Raw genomic sequence first — 16,029 nt, 5'->3', positions numbered from 1 at the left:
CTCGGGAGGAAATGTTTGAGAATGGAGAGCCTATACTGTCAGGCTGGGATTCAAATTCGCCTCAGCCTCTCACTAACAGTATCGTTTTGGAAAAGTTGTCTAAACACTCTGAGATTTAGTTTACTGATATTTAAAAATAAGACACTAATATTTACCTCATGTTGCCACAAATTAGAGAGAGAGGGGTGGGAAACCTTCTTGTACATGCCTAGTGAGATGGTATCCTCTCCTCTCTACTCCTACCCCTTAAAATTATGTGAAACCATTTAGGTAGAAGTTGAAAGGAGGAAGACTAGGAGAACACAGTGAATTATCACAGACTTGCACTCAGATTTGCTTTTCCAGAGTGAATGTCCTCATTCTTTCTTTCATCGTGGTGTTGTCATAAAGGCTAGGAAAGAGTCTGCCCTGAGAACACAGTTTGTTCCATATATGGCTCCTGACTAAGGAACAGGGCCTGGAAGAGTCTTTAAGTGCTTCCATTTTCTCAGTTCAATGAGGCCGAGTAAAAGTCATGTGAAAAAGGAAGGCTATCCTGAAGTAACTCTTCAAGGTGTAGGACAAGAGGGTGTATAAGGGGGCCACCAGGGGCTCCCAAGAGAGCAGACAGAGTATGGAGAAGAAGCTTTGAGGACAAGTAGGACTGCAGGGGAATCTCTGAAAATGTATGGAGAGAGTTTGGGGTCAGGGGCTTAGTTGCTGTGCTGTCATCTGGGGCTACCTGGTATCTGGGGGTAAAGTGAAGTGAAACTAAATGGTGGTGACAGGGAAGCCATTTATGAGCACTAGTAATGGGCTGCCTTCCATCCAGGTGGTTCATACATAACAGTGTTCATAAATTGGGAACTTGTAATTTAGGGACCATTTAAAAGTAGTTTGTTCGATGATACCTTTATTTGTACTATTTGTGCAAATATGAAATTCTTCTATTAATAATTATTTGCTCAATGCAAAGCAAACCAAGGACACCAAAATGAGGCAAGACCCTAAAATTACCATTTATCCATTCTTTATTTATTCAGCAATACGTAGCATTCACCATGTACCAGGCACCGAGAATATAAAATGAAAAGTTCCTAGGAATATACATTCTACCTAAGACTGTATATATCATAGTCATTCACTTTAAAAAGTATATGTGGAATTCGTATTTTAAATATTCACTTTTATTAATGTTAAAACAGTATATCAACTTTTTTTTCTTTTTCATTTCAATTTCTCAAATGCCCAGGGACATCTCTGGCACTCCTTTTTTTCAAAGTAAAGAATATAAAATATACATATAAAATCTTCGGCTTGATTCTAAACCTATTAAATCAGAATTTCTGCTCCTGAGGCCCAGAAAGCTGCTTTTTAGTAGACTCTCAGTGTGATCTTATGTAATTAAAAGTTGAGAACTATAGTCAACTTTCTTTCTTAACATTCTCCCTTATCATAAGATGGATGACACCAAGGACTTTAAAAGCAAAAGCAGAAGCAATCACATCTGCCATGAAATTTCCAAATGCAATCTTTCTAAGTATGTGTTGGTGCATAAACTGATTTGTTTTGACTGATTTTATCAGTGGGACCAATCCACAAAACAGCCATGTCAATCAAAAAGTCATTTCCTTTTGTTTGTGTTTTAACATTCGCCAGCCTGGGGCTTGTCACAAAGGTTACCTGATTACACTACTGTCACAGACATTTGGGGGGCTTAGAAAGGTAAGGAGCCACATTGGAGACATTCATCAAAGAACTTTTCAATGGGCAGGTCAGTGCTTAATGAAAGTGTCAGTGGCTTTCACAGAAAAGTTTATCTTGATTCCTGTTAACACTCTTGATAATAAACTTCCACTTTCTTTGATAAATGGTCTTTCTACATTTTTAAGTAGGCAAAGATAATCAAGTCTAAGAGGACCAACTGTATTTGGGGAGGGGGGTCGGTGCGGTGGGAGGGATCCAGAAATCTTGTTCCTTGTATTTGAAAGGAAGTAAAGGAAGCTGGAATGTGCTGGTGTTTACAGCAAGACTCCTAGAATCGGAGAGGCTCAAATCCTGCTCTCAAACTTACCTGGCCATCTTGGGCAACTTTGTTCAGAGTAGCTAAGCCATGTTTTCTCAACCGTAAAAAGGAAGAATTAATAATAACTAATACTTACTGAGTGTCTATTATTGTACTTACCAGGTCTACTCCAGAGCATTTGTCATGTATTAACTCATTTAGTCCTCACAATAACGCTGTGATGACGATGATAATAATATCTCTATCTTGCACATGACATAACTGGAGAACAGAAAATAATTTTATAGAGTGTTTCAGAGCATTGAGTGTGATTATGTTTGAAATGCTTAGCACAGATCCTGATTCTTATAAATGCTAAATCAAGACAACTATTAATATGGATTTATTGCATTAGCCTTGTTTTACCTTTCTAAGCCCCCTTCCAATAGTTATTTCAAAATTCACAGCCTCTTTGGTCTGGACTCCTGGATCAGCCAGTTAATTCAAATGTATCTATCATCTGAATGCATATGTGGTACCCACTCTTAAGACTTTAGAAGAAGGGTACTTTGAGCTTCTAAGGTTAGTGACAGGAGATAATACTCTATTTCCCCAGTATGTGATTCTGACTCATTACACTAGTCAGGACCAGAAAGCACACATTGCCAAGAAGAGGTTTTATCTGAAACATTTCGATTACAGTCATTTTGATTACTACCAAGGGGGCACATAGTAGGTGCTTTGGTGGGATTGATGCCCTTTGGACAGTTAATCCACATGTGAGTTCCATTGATTGATTGCCCTCAGAAGAGTAGGGCAAGAGGTAGCATGGCATAGGGAAGGAGTTGGATCTCTGTCAGGTAATGAGAGGAGACAGGGCTGGAGCTGAGTCTCTTGCCCTCTACCTAAAAGTTGTGTGATCTTGGGCAAGCTCCTTCAAGTGCTTAAACTAGAAGTACCTCATAGGTCTATTTTGAGAAAGTAGACAAGAGAAGCTACAGAAAGCTCCATAGCAGGTGCTCAATAAATAAAACTAAAGTATAAAGATTATTTCTATTGTTAAGCCACCTACCAATAATGTTTTAGATATCCCAGATAGGATAAATAGCTGAACCCTAGGACTGCAAAGCCAGCACAGAGAGAGAGATCACAAAGGGGCAAACTCTAGTCTGGCTTGTGTAACTACCTACCTTAATCAGTTAGCATCCAGAAACAACTGGTTCCAGAGGCTCTAACCACTCCCTCTTTTTTTCATTGACCTAATAAATGCTGAAGCATTTGGAATTTAGAAAGCAGGGCTGTGTCTAAAGATAACCTCTTGTCCAGTTTTCTTTGAAAGTTTGGAGTCACTGATATAATACTGCTAGGTGCCTTGGTAGAGAGTGCTTCTGAGGGTACCTACAAAGAGAAAGAAAAGTCCCTTAGAATGGGAAGGGAATGAAAGCTGAGGTCCCAAAAGTTGTGGGAACTTGTATTCTCCTAGGGCTGTTGACAAGACCTCAAAAGCCTTCTAGCCCATGGTATTCCCCAAAGGGCTAGATAGGTCCTTAAATAACATCGTTTTGCTCAACACCAATTCATTATAACATTGATGAGATGCCATAGGAACTTAATTCTTGTTTATATCAATTAGCCCATGGTCAAACTGGTTTCATTATATGTTGTTTCTCTTAAAGTCAGAGAACCTATCAGTGTTGTTAGTGAGAACTTACTGTACAGTGGATTTCTCTTTGGTAACCAGTGTGAACTGAAAACCCAATACAACTTGCTGATACCTCCAGGCTTTGCAGACTTGATCCTCACCTATGATGCAGTCAAAGTCCTTCTTATAACAGTGGGGAGAGGAGGCCCTAAGATTGCCTTCTGTTGGATTCCCTGCCAACTTGGTGACATGGAATAGACAAAAGATATATAATATTCCTTGTACATCCAAGTATAGAGTGAGATGCATATTTGCTACGTATGTTAATGAGACAGTTGTTGAGATCCCTTGTTGAAATCAGAGGGAGATAGTAAACATAAAGTAAACGTTGCATTATTTAGAGTTTCTTCTACCTTCATGAAAAGCTCTACTGGGCCTCATCTGACTTCAGGGACCTATGTGCTTCTGCCTGAAATCTAGGATGTAGAACCCAGTTTGTACCTCTAGCACAGTGGTTGTTAAACTTGGACATGCATCAGAATCACTTGGAGGGCTTGTTAAAACAAAGGTTTGCTGGGCTTTACTCCCAGAGTTCTTAATTTAGTAAGTCTCATGTTGTTGCCAGAGAATTTTTATTTCTAACAAGCTCCCAGGTGATGCTGATCCTGCTGGTACAGGGACTCTTTTCTAAAAACCACACTTAGAGACCTGACAGAGACTGGGTTTGAATTTTTATGTAACCTAAATTTTAGAGGAAATTCTTTTCTTATGTAGCATAAATTTGTATTTTTGCTTCGTAACACTGTGCCCTATACCCACCGTCCATATTCTTCATCAAGCACAATTGTGCAAGCTGGTTTCCAGAAATTTCTGTTTTTCGATGCTGATTTTTTACATCAGGGTTTGTGACAGATAAAATTATGGCACTTTATTTCACTTTTTAATAATTAAGCTTTTTTATTATTTGTTTTGTTTTTCAAAATTTACTGTTAAAGGGAACTCTGAAATCGTCTCTTTAGTAGCCGTAAGTATTATACATTGGACTTGAGCGTTCTAGGGTTCTGAGCAGGACAAGAAAGCAAAAATTGGAATTTGTGAGATATATATATATATATATATATATATATATATACACACACACACACACACACACACACACACACACACACTCTTACAAAACCATCATTTTATTTTCTTCAAATACAACCTACCAAAGTCTCTTATCTGAATTGGTTTTAAAAGCTATTTTGTGTGAAAAATTGTATCCAATTTTTTTCTTGTACCCTGTAGATATTCTTTCATGGACTGATGAACAGAGTATAAAATCTGTTATAAAAATTAAATCGTGTAGTGGGTAAAAGCATGGGCTTTGCTGACAGATATACCTCAGTTCGAATTTCAGCTCTGTCCTTCATAAATAAGAGTGACCTCAGGCAAGTCAATTTTTCCTCTTTGAGACGCAGTTTTTCCACCAAGTAACAGAGATAATGCCTTCTGAGTTGTTTTGAGGGCTGATTTCGATGATATAATAATAAGCATTCTAAGTAGAAGCTATTTTTGTTTCTTAATATTGATCCTTTTCCCAAACCTTTTAGCCCCCTCTTCAACCATCCTAATTTTATAGTTTAAAAAAAAAAAAAAACTCCGAAAAATTAGAGGAAAAAAAACTTATCTGTATATACTGGATATTAGAGGAAGTCGTTATTGTCAAACCATGTAATTTTCACTTGTTATGATAAAGTTAGGTATGTTTGCTTAGTGGTTACTCTTGTTTCAGTAGAGATTGCCTGAATCAGCATTAGCTAAGAGAATTCACACAGTTCTAATAAGTATCAGAGGGCTGGAGAGGGCTTTTCTCCAGGCAAGGTGGTCACGTCGGAATCCTGGGTTAACATCAGTATGTAAAAAACAGTCAGATTGTATCTCTTGCTACTAACACAGGATGTTCATGGGATAAAAGTATTTGCAGCTTAGATTTTTAAAAAATGAAGAATAGATAGACAGATAGATAGATATTAGGATACAGTAAAATTGTCCATGCCAATTTTTACCAACTTTTACCTTTAAATGCAATTCATAACACACTTCTTCTCAGGCTTTAGTTCCATGCCATGCGGACCATTCAGATGGGGTATAGCAAACAAAAGAAAGTGAATCTGGTTGATTTAAGATAAAACCAGATGTGTGTTTTGACAGGGGCAAAAAAAATGAAATCGATTGGCAGGGTATGGCTCACCTAATTAAAGGTAGATGACCAGGCCAGAAGGGAACAAGAAGCAGAAGAGCTCAGGCATCCTGATCAGCGGGCTGACTCTTTTCTGAGCACCAACTGCTTTCCATCTGTGAGTCACTCTGTTCAAGGAATAATAAGGGTCCATCCATCTTATATAGGTCAAGTCAAGTACCAATCTATTGTTAGAGGAGGTCAGGGAATTTTGACTGACTGTTTCAACTATGCTGCTGCATATCATTTCTGGTGGTCGGAGGACTCCTCTTTATCCCCCTCCCCCACAGCCTGCTATGACCACACATAAAAGGAATGGATGCAAAAAAAACTACTGGTACAAAAATCACATAATTATATTTGTTTATATTTGTTTATATAACATGTCCATTTAACTTGAAAGAAAAGATGCCATAGACTTAGAATGACAACAAAAAGCATTTTAAAAATACAATTTTAGTCCTCAACTTATCCAAATTCATAAGTCCTCCTGGTATACACATTGAATTATCTAAAAGTTAATATTTAATGTAAATATCCAAGATGGCATGATAAAACTCATTAAATGGGATAATGTTCATTTGAAAGGTTAATTTATTCATATGGCAATGGCTATTTTGGTTTTCACTTTTAATAGCAGCAGCAATAAAAACTTTGGCAATACTGTTAATTTATTGAAGGCTATAGCTAGTAAATATTTAATACAGCCTTAAATATTTTCATATTTTTTCCATTAATATTTTACCTAACAGTTTTCCTCTCATATAATCAATTTAATATTTTAATGCTTAATATTTTAATTGGTCTTCAATTTGGAGAGATGGAATAGGAATATAAGCTTAAGATACGAAATTATATCTACAAGCTGAAGAAAATGTGGAAAATATGTAAACCCCTTAAGAAGTGAAAAATTACTCTATTTTAAAATGTATGCCATAAATTTTATATTAAATGAACACTGAATCATAAATGTTTCTCCTTAAATCTTTAATATTCAACAATTATGTCTCTTCTTAATATCCTTTGGCATTAAATTTAATTGACCCTGGTTGTGTCAATTAGAAACACTTTTATTATTTATGGATTTTTTATGGATTGTCTTTATCAGATCTGTAGAGCTTCAGGCTACTTGCTTATTCATCACCACCTTCATCAAATCACCATCTTAATATATTGGGATTTTTAAAATAGTTTCTAATAAAATAAAACATTCACTCAAACCCTATATTCTAATGTGGGTGGCACACATTTTTTGTAAAGAACAAAATAGTAAATATTTTGGCTTTGTACTTTACATACTGTCTCTGCCACCTCTTCTTTTTTTAAACAACCTTTAAAAAATATAAAACTATACTTAGCTGATGGATCTATGTAAAAACAGGCTGCAGATTGCATTTGGTTAATAGCTTTAGTTTGCTTGTTTCTATAATGCATTATTTCTTTTTATAAAATATTATACATACAAAAGGCTATAAGATATATTTGTGAGTTTAAATAATAATTTTGAAGTGAACTACCATAATAACTACTATTTAGTTCAAGAAGTGGAACGTCATAACCAGTGCCTCAGAATCTCTCCATGTGCCACTTCCAAAATTAATAGACATCGTCCTTCATTCATTTATTTTTATCTTTTCAGGAAAAATTTTCTTTTATCTGAATTCCTTTATAATTTAGTCAGCTTGTCAAAAATATTTATTAAGGATAATGTGTGTTCTAAGCACTTTTAGAATCCTAAGGAGCTTATATCTTAGAGATAGAGATAAATAATGCATACATAAGGAAATAACAATAATTTAATACTAGTTGAAGGTGGGAAATGATAGTGGCTTGAAGATGATATGAGTTGAAAGATATATATTTTTAAAATAGTGTCGTGGACCTTACTGATGAATTAAATGTGAAGTGTGTAAGAAAGAGAGAAATCAAGGATAACTAAAATTTTTACTTGAGTGGTTTGAGTACCTGGGGATGCCATTTAGATGATGAGGAAACTTCGAGAGGGGCAGATTTTATAGCAAAGCTCAGTAGTTATATTTGGGCTGGTTAGATACCTCAATAGAAATTTAAGTAAATACTTAGATATTTAACTCTGGAGCCACAGAGCTGAATGAAATCACCCAAGAAAAGATTGGATAATGAAAGTAGATAAAGAAGGGATGAGGATCCAGGAACAAGCCCTGGAATACAGAAACAATTAGAAGCTTACTGGAAAAGAAGAGCCAAAGAAATATAGGCATAACATACCAAGTCATGTCAGATAAAACACTAGATAGGTGTGGGAATATCTTAGAAACTTAGAGAAGAAAGGAAACCAAGTAGTCAACCAAGATTTAAAAATAGAAACAAAAACAGAAACAAAGTTGCTGAGAGGTCAGACAAGCTGAACACACTGGCATTGGCAAGTTATTCTTTATGACTTTGATAATAGCCACTGTGGAAGAGCTGTAAGGATAAAGACCAAAAATCTGGTTGGATGAGGTGAGCAGAATACCAGATGCAACTTTCAAAAGAGTTTGTAGCAAAGGGAGCAAAAGAACAAAGTGACAGCTGAGGAGATACGGGTTAAAGGAAACTTTTTTTTTTTTAATTAGTTCTATCATATGAGATTATGTATAATTTATAAATGAAAAGACTCCAATAAATGTCTCAGTGATATCACTCTAACTCTATACCAGTTATCTCATGCTGCATAACAAATTACCCCCAAATGTACTGGTATAAAACAATCATTTATTATGCTCAAAGATTCTGTAGGTTGGAAATTCGGACAGGGCACAGTCAGAGGAGAGTTTATCTATAATCCACATCAGAGACTGGCAAATGTTTTCTTAAAGGGCCAAATAGCAAATATTCTAGGCTTCCCAAACCCAATGGGCATCATCACAACTACTCAGCTCTGCAATCATAGCATAAAAACAGCCATAGATAATACATGAAAGAAAGAGGTGGCTGTGTTCCAATAAAACTTTACTTATGAAAATAGTTAGTAGGCTGGATTTGGCCAGCAGGTCCTAGCTTGCAAATTCCTGGCCCAGAATGTCCGAGGCCTCATCTGGAAGACTTGAGGACTTTGGCCGGACGTGACAGCTGGGGCTGGAAGGCTGCAGCTCGTCAGACATCTCTTTCTATTTCAGTGTCATCTTTCCATATGATCACTCACACATGGCAGCATAAGGTTAGTCACACTTTTAAAATGGCAGCTCAGGGCTTAAAAACAAGTGTCCCAAGAAAAACTAGTAGAATCTTTATGGTTTTTTCATACCTAGGCTTGAAAGTCGTACAATGTTACTTCTGCCATATTCTGTTTGTTGATGTGGTCATAAAGGTCCACCCAGGTTCCAGGGGAGGAAAAGAAAAAGAAAGTATGCATCTTTCTGGGGTAGGAGGTGGTTGTTAAAAAATTTATGGACCTGTTTAAAACCGCCATACCTTCTAAGAAATAAGCAAAAGGTAAAGAAAGAGACTTTTTTTTTTACAGAAGGAAATTTTGACGTTTCAAAACTTGGATGCTTCCAAAATTTTGGTTGAAAATGGAGACTCAAGGTCACATTCAGGCTGCCTGTTTTCCTAAGAGGAAACTTATTATTGGCCTTCTTATCTTTTGAACGTGTAGACTTAAAATCATTTATATTTTGTGTTTTTGGTTAGTCCACTGAACATGAAAATGGATATCTGACTCTTAGAAATACAGATAAGCTTATTTAGACATCTATGGTAGGCTAAATAATGGCCCCAAAGATGTCGTATCCTGTAACCTATGAATGATACTTTACCCGGCCAAAGGAACTTTGCAGATGCGATTAAGAATCATGAGACAGAGAAATTATCCTGGATTATCCAAGTGAGCCTTAAGCATAATCACAAGTTTCCTTAAAGAGGGAGGCAGAAGGAGATCGGACTAGAAGAGGAAGTTGTAGATGTGATGGTAGAAACAAGAGGCTGGAGGAATGCAGGGCAGAGGTCCTAAGCCAGGGATTACAGGTAACTCCCAGAAGCCAGGAAAGCCAGGAAAAGGGACTTTCCCCTCAGAGCCCTTGGAAGGAAACTGGCCCGCCTGCACCTTGATTTAACCTAGCGAAACTGACTTCAGACTTCTGTCCTCTAGAACTGTGAGAGAATATATTTTTGTCATATTAAATCACCTGGTTGGCAGTAATATATTACAGCAGCCATAGGAAACTATAGAAGTTCATGGAACATTTGGCTGGCACAGTTGTTTGCATCTGACATAAGCTGTGGTGACCTAGGATTTTCGCATAATTCTATGAGGGTTAAAATGAAACTGTAAATGAAACTGTAAAATGAAACCCGCTCATAGTAATTGCTCAATAAACACAAGTTAACTAAGACGATAAATGAAATAAGATTGGAGATAAAAATTAAAAAATTAAACGTAGTAATTGCTCGATAAACATAAGCTAAATAAATGAAGGCATGGCCAGACCCGAAGGTGGAACTGGTAAAAGCCACAAGAAGAAAAAGGCACTGTGAAGCCAGGTTGAAATTGAAAAGCCCCAAGGGAACTGGGAATGGAATCTGTTCCAGGAGACTGAAGAGTGGATCTCAGGGTCTACCAGAGGCAGGACGAGGCTGTCTTCCCCCAGCGCTTGAGTCAAGGCCCTACTGTGGGGTGGAAGGTGGAAGGTATGGCATTTATTCATTCAACCCTGAGGGCCCACTGTGCCCCAAGCATGTGCTGCTCTTGGAGACAAATAGCGAATAGTAGACTGTTCCCAGTGTACAGAGTGAGGCAAGCAGGGTTGGCCCCAACAAATACACGTGGAGGGCAGAGCCATCTCGAGTATCCTCACTAATCAAAAATTGTTTCAATTTCTTTTTAAATAGGAACATGTTAAATGCCAAACTGCTAGCTTCGATGCTTTAAAGATATTTTTATCTGGTAGCTAATAAAAAGCTAAAGATTATAAGAGAAAACATTCAGGTTTGTAATATTTAGACACCTTACTGAATCTTATTTACATCATATCTCCATCACCTGTCTCCTAGGAGCAGCAAAGAACACTCAAGAGCATGGACTTCGGGCCAGAAATACCTAGTTTGAATATTAAATTTGCCATTAATTAGATTCGTGACTTTGGACAAAAATTGCTTACCCTCTGTGAGCCTCAAGTCCCTCCACAGTGAAATAAAGAAAATAACAGTATCTACTTTACAGATTCTCATAAGAATTAAAAGGGTTAATAATCGTAAGGCACTAACAGTATCAGCTCACAGTAAGAGCTACGTGTTGTGTTTGCTGAGTAAACGCATTAAAAACTTTAAGACCCTGGAGTTCTTAAGAAAGCATATTTATATTCTGTAAATCGCTTAAGTTTTTCAGAAGACGTTTTCCTGCTTGATGTTTTCCACGCTCACTTTCCATGAGTCCCCCTGACAAACTCCCACTTACCGTTCAATGAATGCAGACAGAGCTCTGTCTGTGAAAGCCAAAGTGAGCCCATATGTTGCAAATGAGTGTTCGTAATGGCAACAGTAAGGGTTTCACAATCCGTGAGTGAGAAGAAAGCTCACGAATGCAATCGGAAATGAGGTACTCTTTCTGCCGCTTCTAAATCACTTCAAACGCTTTTGGACTGAAATAAGGGCTTGGGATGTGAGTCAGAGCTATTGCCTCAGGGTGAAGAAGTAGAAAACTTCCTGGTGTTGCCAGTCTGATACAGCTGGATTCAAATCCTGACCCAATCCTTGCTCCCTACAAAACAAGCAAGTTAATTAAACTTTCTTAATTTAAAAAGGAAAACTTTGCCACTTTGGCAGAATCCTAAAATACACATTTATATGCAAACCAATGATTTCACAAATCATATCCATCCTTGGCTAAGCAGCAAACAGACTGTGTGTAGGTTAGGTGTTCAGAAGTTGTAGCACCGAGGGATCAGATACACACGTTTGTATTTTTCAGTGGGGAAAGGAAAGCAGTGCTACCTCCAGCCTGTCTTTTCTGAGCTTTTCATGGCCAAGCTTTCTGCCTTAACTTTTGTTTAGCTTTTTAGAAATTGAGGATATTCAGGCATTTCCTTTGGCAAATCTGGCACATACTAAAGAGAAAGGACATAAATATCTTCCAACCTCTCCAGGGAAAGTGGATGTGTAATATATAAAAGAATGGTAGCTAGTCAGCCCTTTCCAGTTACAAGGTCCCAGAAGTTCATCTCAGATTTCATTCCTTGCTGTCCCCACCATTAATCCCAAAGGAGGAACTGACTCTGCAAACAACTAAACTCATAATCATTCTCTTCATTTCCTGTATGCCCCTCCCACTCCCTCCACAAATAATCCCACAGCCACATCAGTCAGTGTCAGGGTTCCGGGTTTATTTCATTCCCAAGAAAAGTGATGCCTGAGAGAAAGAGCTTTTTATTTTCTTTAAAATGTTGGCTTCTTCTTCCTAAGTCTTTTTAGAAAGATTTTTACAGTATCAGGTTAGTTATCTAAACACGCTGTGACTTCATCCTGGATATAAAGACTAAAATCAGGGGATAACATTTATGTGGCCATTAATCTTCTCCACTCTCTAGGTAAGAAGCTAATGCCACCTCAGAAGAGCAGGTAAGTAGGATAGCAAATGAGGAATCTTGGAGAATTCTGAATTCCCAAAGCCACGCCACTATATTCTTCCATATCTAGTTTCCTTGGGTCTGCTCCAGGAAAAATATGTTCTTCTCGGCACTACCACAACGCTTTCCATCCCATGAAGCTAAGACTCGGGCAACAGATTATTGCTCCATGGTTGGGGAAGACACTGCCTAGCAGTTGGTTTTTGTTCTGTCTGGTTTTGATTTGAAGTCTAGGGTGGGTGGTGAGGGGGTAAATGAATAAATGATAAATGTCATAAATTATCTTGTGAGATTGTAATTGATTGTGGTAAATCTTCCCAGGGGCTCTGAATTTTCCAGAGAACTTTGTCTAGGATTTCTCAACTCTTCTGAGACACCATCCAAAAATAATGACTTGGATAAGAGAATTCAAGAGCTGCATGCAGCTCTTGAATGCAGCTCTTCTGGATGCAACTCTATTCATATTCTGCTAATACTGGTTGATATTCACTATTTGTATCTCATGATATAGTATTCATATTGGGGAATAATAGTTTATTAATGAGCCAGAGGCTGACTGGCAGAAACACACTTGAGAGCCTGATTGGTGGAGCCAGAGAAAGACGTCATTTCCTGGGAAACAGACAATGAGCAAAATTTAGAAAGCAATTGCAGAGTGAAGAGCAGAAAAGTGATGAAGATGATTCAGGGAGAGGGACAGTAGAACTAGTGGCATAGGAGAAGATCTGGACAGTGATTACAGACATCCAATAACAAGGAAAGGGTCCAGTAGCTGAGAAGGAAGGACTAGTTTAGACTTGATCTGTTTGTACCTACAGACCATTTAGTAAGAACCCAACCCTCCCAGGGACCAGATTTAACAAAGATACAAAATTGTTTTGGAAGGAAAGAAACCTGATTTATTAAAGTAGGTACAGCTAAATTATATAACTAAACTGACTATTTGCAACTCCATTATTTGAGTATGTATTTTATAGATAATGTATCGGAGTATAATAAAAAATATCTTCTACTATAAACTGTGGTTGTGATTTGAATGACTTGCCTGAGAAGGATGTGGAAAAGGATTATCTCTTGATAGCAGCCTCCGTGTCAGCCTGAAAAAATGAAATATCTTAAGTCTTGCTTCACAGTAATTGAAGGGATTCAAAGCAAACACAGGGTTTCCTATCTGAGTGGAGTATTGTTCATTTATTGTTAATTTAGTATCAGTGCTTTCTCCCAAAGATGCTATAAATTGAGGACCCTCTGGTGGATTTTTTTTTTAAGCCATGAATGTTAAAGATTAACCTGTTACAAATTAAGCTCAGTCTTGCCTGGAAAATATTATGTTTATATATGAATTTTGCAGGTAGAGTGGAGTATAGCTCACCATATTTTCTTCCTCACAAGTTGAATAGACTCTTTAAAATTATTGCAAGAAAAATCATGAAAAATAGTCTAACCAAATACTCATTTCTTTGCTTAATCTCTCATTGCTTGGCAATTTTCTTCTCTGTCATTTTTCAGTGGAAAAATACCTGAAATTCATCTACTAAAATTCAACTGAACGGAGTAATTTTAAAAGAATCAATAGGCATGCTAATAATAAGGAAAAACATTTAAATACAACATAGCATTTGTTTCTAATTACCACTTTATCAAGACCCAGTTACAAATTATGTCTTTTATTTCAATTAACAATTTAATGGTGCTTTAGAGAGATAAAGAATGTTTTAAAAAGAAACCAAATCTCTGATAAAGCACATTCAATTTTCTTACAAAAGGAACCTGATAAAGGCCTCAAGTTATGAGAAAAACCCTGGGATAGATGATTTGAATGTACTGTCCACCACCGATAGGAGACACAGATAATGTTGTCTTTGTTTGGGTTTTGTTGTGTTTTGTTATGCTTTTTATTCTCTTTCTGGGACCTTCTCCTATTGCATATGTCTCTTCTGATATCCTATCATGGGAGAAAGGCTAGCTAGCCAGCCATGCATCTAACCAATAAATATTTATTGAGCACTTACTTTGTGCCGGACACTTAAGTGCTAGATCATGAGGATTAATTGATGAACAACATCCAGTCCCTTCTCTCGGGAAGATTGTTGTTTAGCGGTAGAGGCAGATATATAAACTAATGGTTATACGGTAATGTGTCTAAGACAATAACTGAATGAGAAGAGTGATAGTAAAGATTGACAAATTTATTTACTCTAATGTGTTATATCATTTCATTCACAAGTTTTTAAATGAACAGGAGAATATCTTATACATGAACACACAACACATACACACTCTCCTATGGGTGAAATTCCAGGTATATGTGATGAGGGTTGTGTGATGTCTGATACTCGTATAGGTGACCACAAAGTCTGACTGTCCATAAGGCTGAGCTTAATACAAATTTTAATTCCAACTGTGAGCTGGATAAAGCCTTAGAATGTTAGGGCTTCAAGGATTTGCTGAGTATATCCAATTGACTCTGATTTTACAAACGAGGAAACTGAGATCTAGAGAAACTAAGTTATTTGCTCAAGAAGACATAGATAATTACTAGAAATCAACATTAGAGTTCAGCTCACCTAATCTTCAGTACAACATGTTGAAGAAGATATTTTGTCTTTACTCAAAATGCAGGGATTTGCCTGGTCTTGTCTGACTTGACCTCCCTACAAACTCAGGACCCAGAACTCTTGATCTCACTCTTCTGTACAGCTGATGAAACCTTCATGTCAGCAGCCACATTTGCTAAATAAAGTTAATTCTCTGCATTTTTAAAATAAGGAAATTAGCAGGAACAGAGAGACCCTAGATAGAAAGCCATTCTGAAAATTACTGAGTAATGTCTTACAGATTTTTTTGAAGGGGGTCGTCAACCTGAAGTAAATGTGTGCTGCATGTATCAGTAATACACATTTTGTCTGATTCATGAACAGAGTATTAGTTTCCTGTGGTTACAGTAACAAATTATCACAAACTCAGTGACTTAAAACAAAATAATTTTTTCTTTTATAGTTCTGGAGACCAGAAATTTGAAATCGGTATCACTGGGCTGAAGTCAAGATGCTGGCAGCACCCACTAGAGGCTGTAGAGGAGAATTTGGTACCTGCCTCTTCCATCTTTTGTTGACTGCTGCTGGTAGTCCCTGGTTTGTGGCCACATCCAATCCTTCCTCTGCGATAGTATTGTCTTCTCTTTCTCTGGTATCTACTTCCATCTTATAAGGACACGTACATTTAGGGCCCAACCATATAATGTAGTATAAGATCCTTAATCACACCTTTTATGCCAATAAGATAAACTTCACAATTTCTGGATTTTAGGATGTGCATATCTTTGGGGGGCATTATTAAGCCCACCACAGGTGGATAACCGGGTATTCATTCTTTAGTCAGAGGCCGGGATACAGAGTTCCTTCTTGCTTTTTTTTTTTGTCCTGTTCACTTAGCACCTAATTATTGTGCTCAGATCTCTCAGAGACTTTTACTAGATTTTTTTTTTCTAACATCTCTCAAAAATGTCGTATGATTTTTCTCATAACCTGTCATTTATGATATTTTTCTAAATATTTGGCTATCTTGGTCAGTGCTCTGAAGTAATCAAAATTACTTT

The sequence above is a fragment of the Pteropus vampyrus genome, unplaced genomic scaffold, assembly GCF_000151845.1.
Source record: "Pteropus vampyrus isolate Shadow unplaced genomic scaffold, Pvam_2.0 Scaffold4, whole genome shotgun sequence".
NCBI lineage: Eukaryota > Metazoa > Chordata > Mammalia > Chiroptera > Pteropodidae > Pteropus > Pteropus vampyrus.
Note: the sequence above shows the minus strand (reverse complement) of the source record.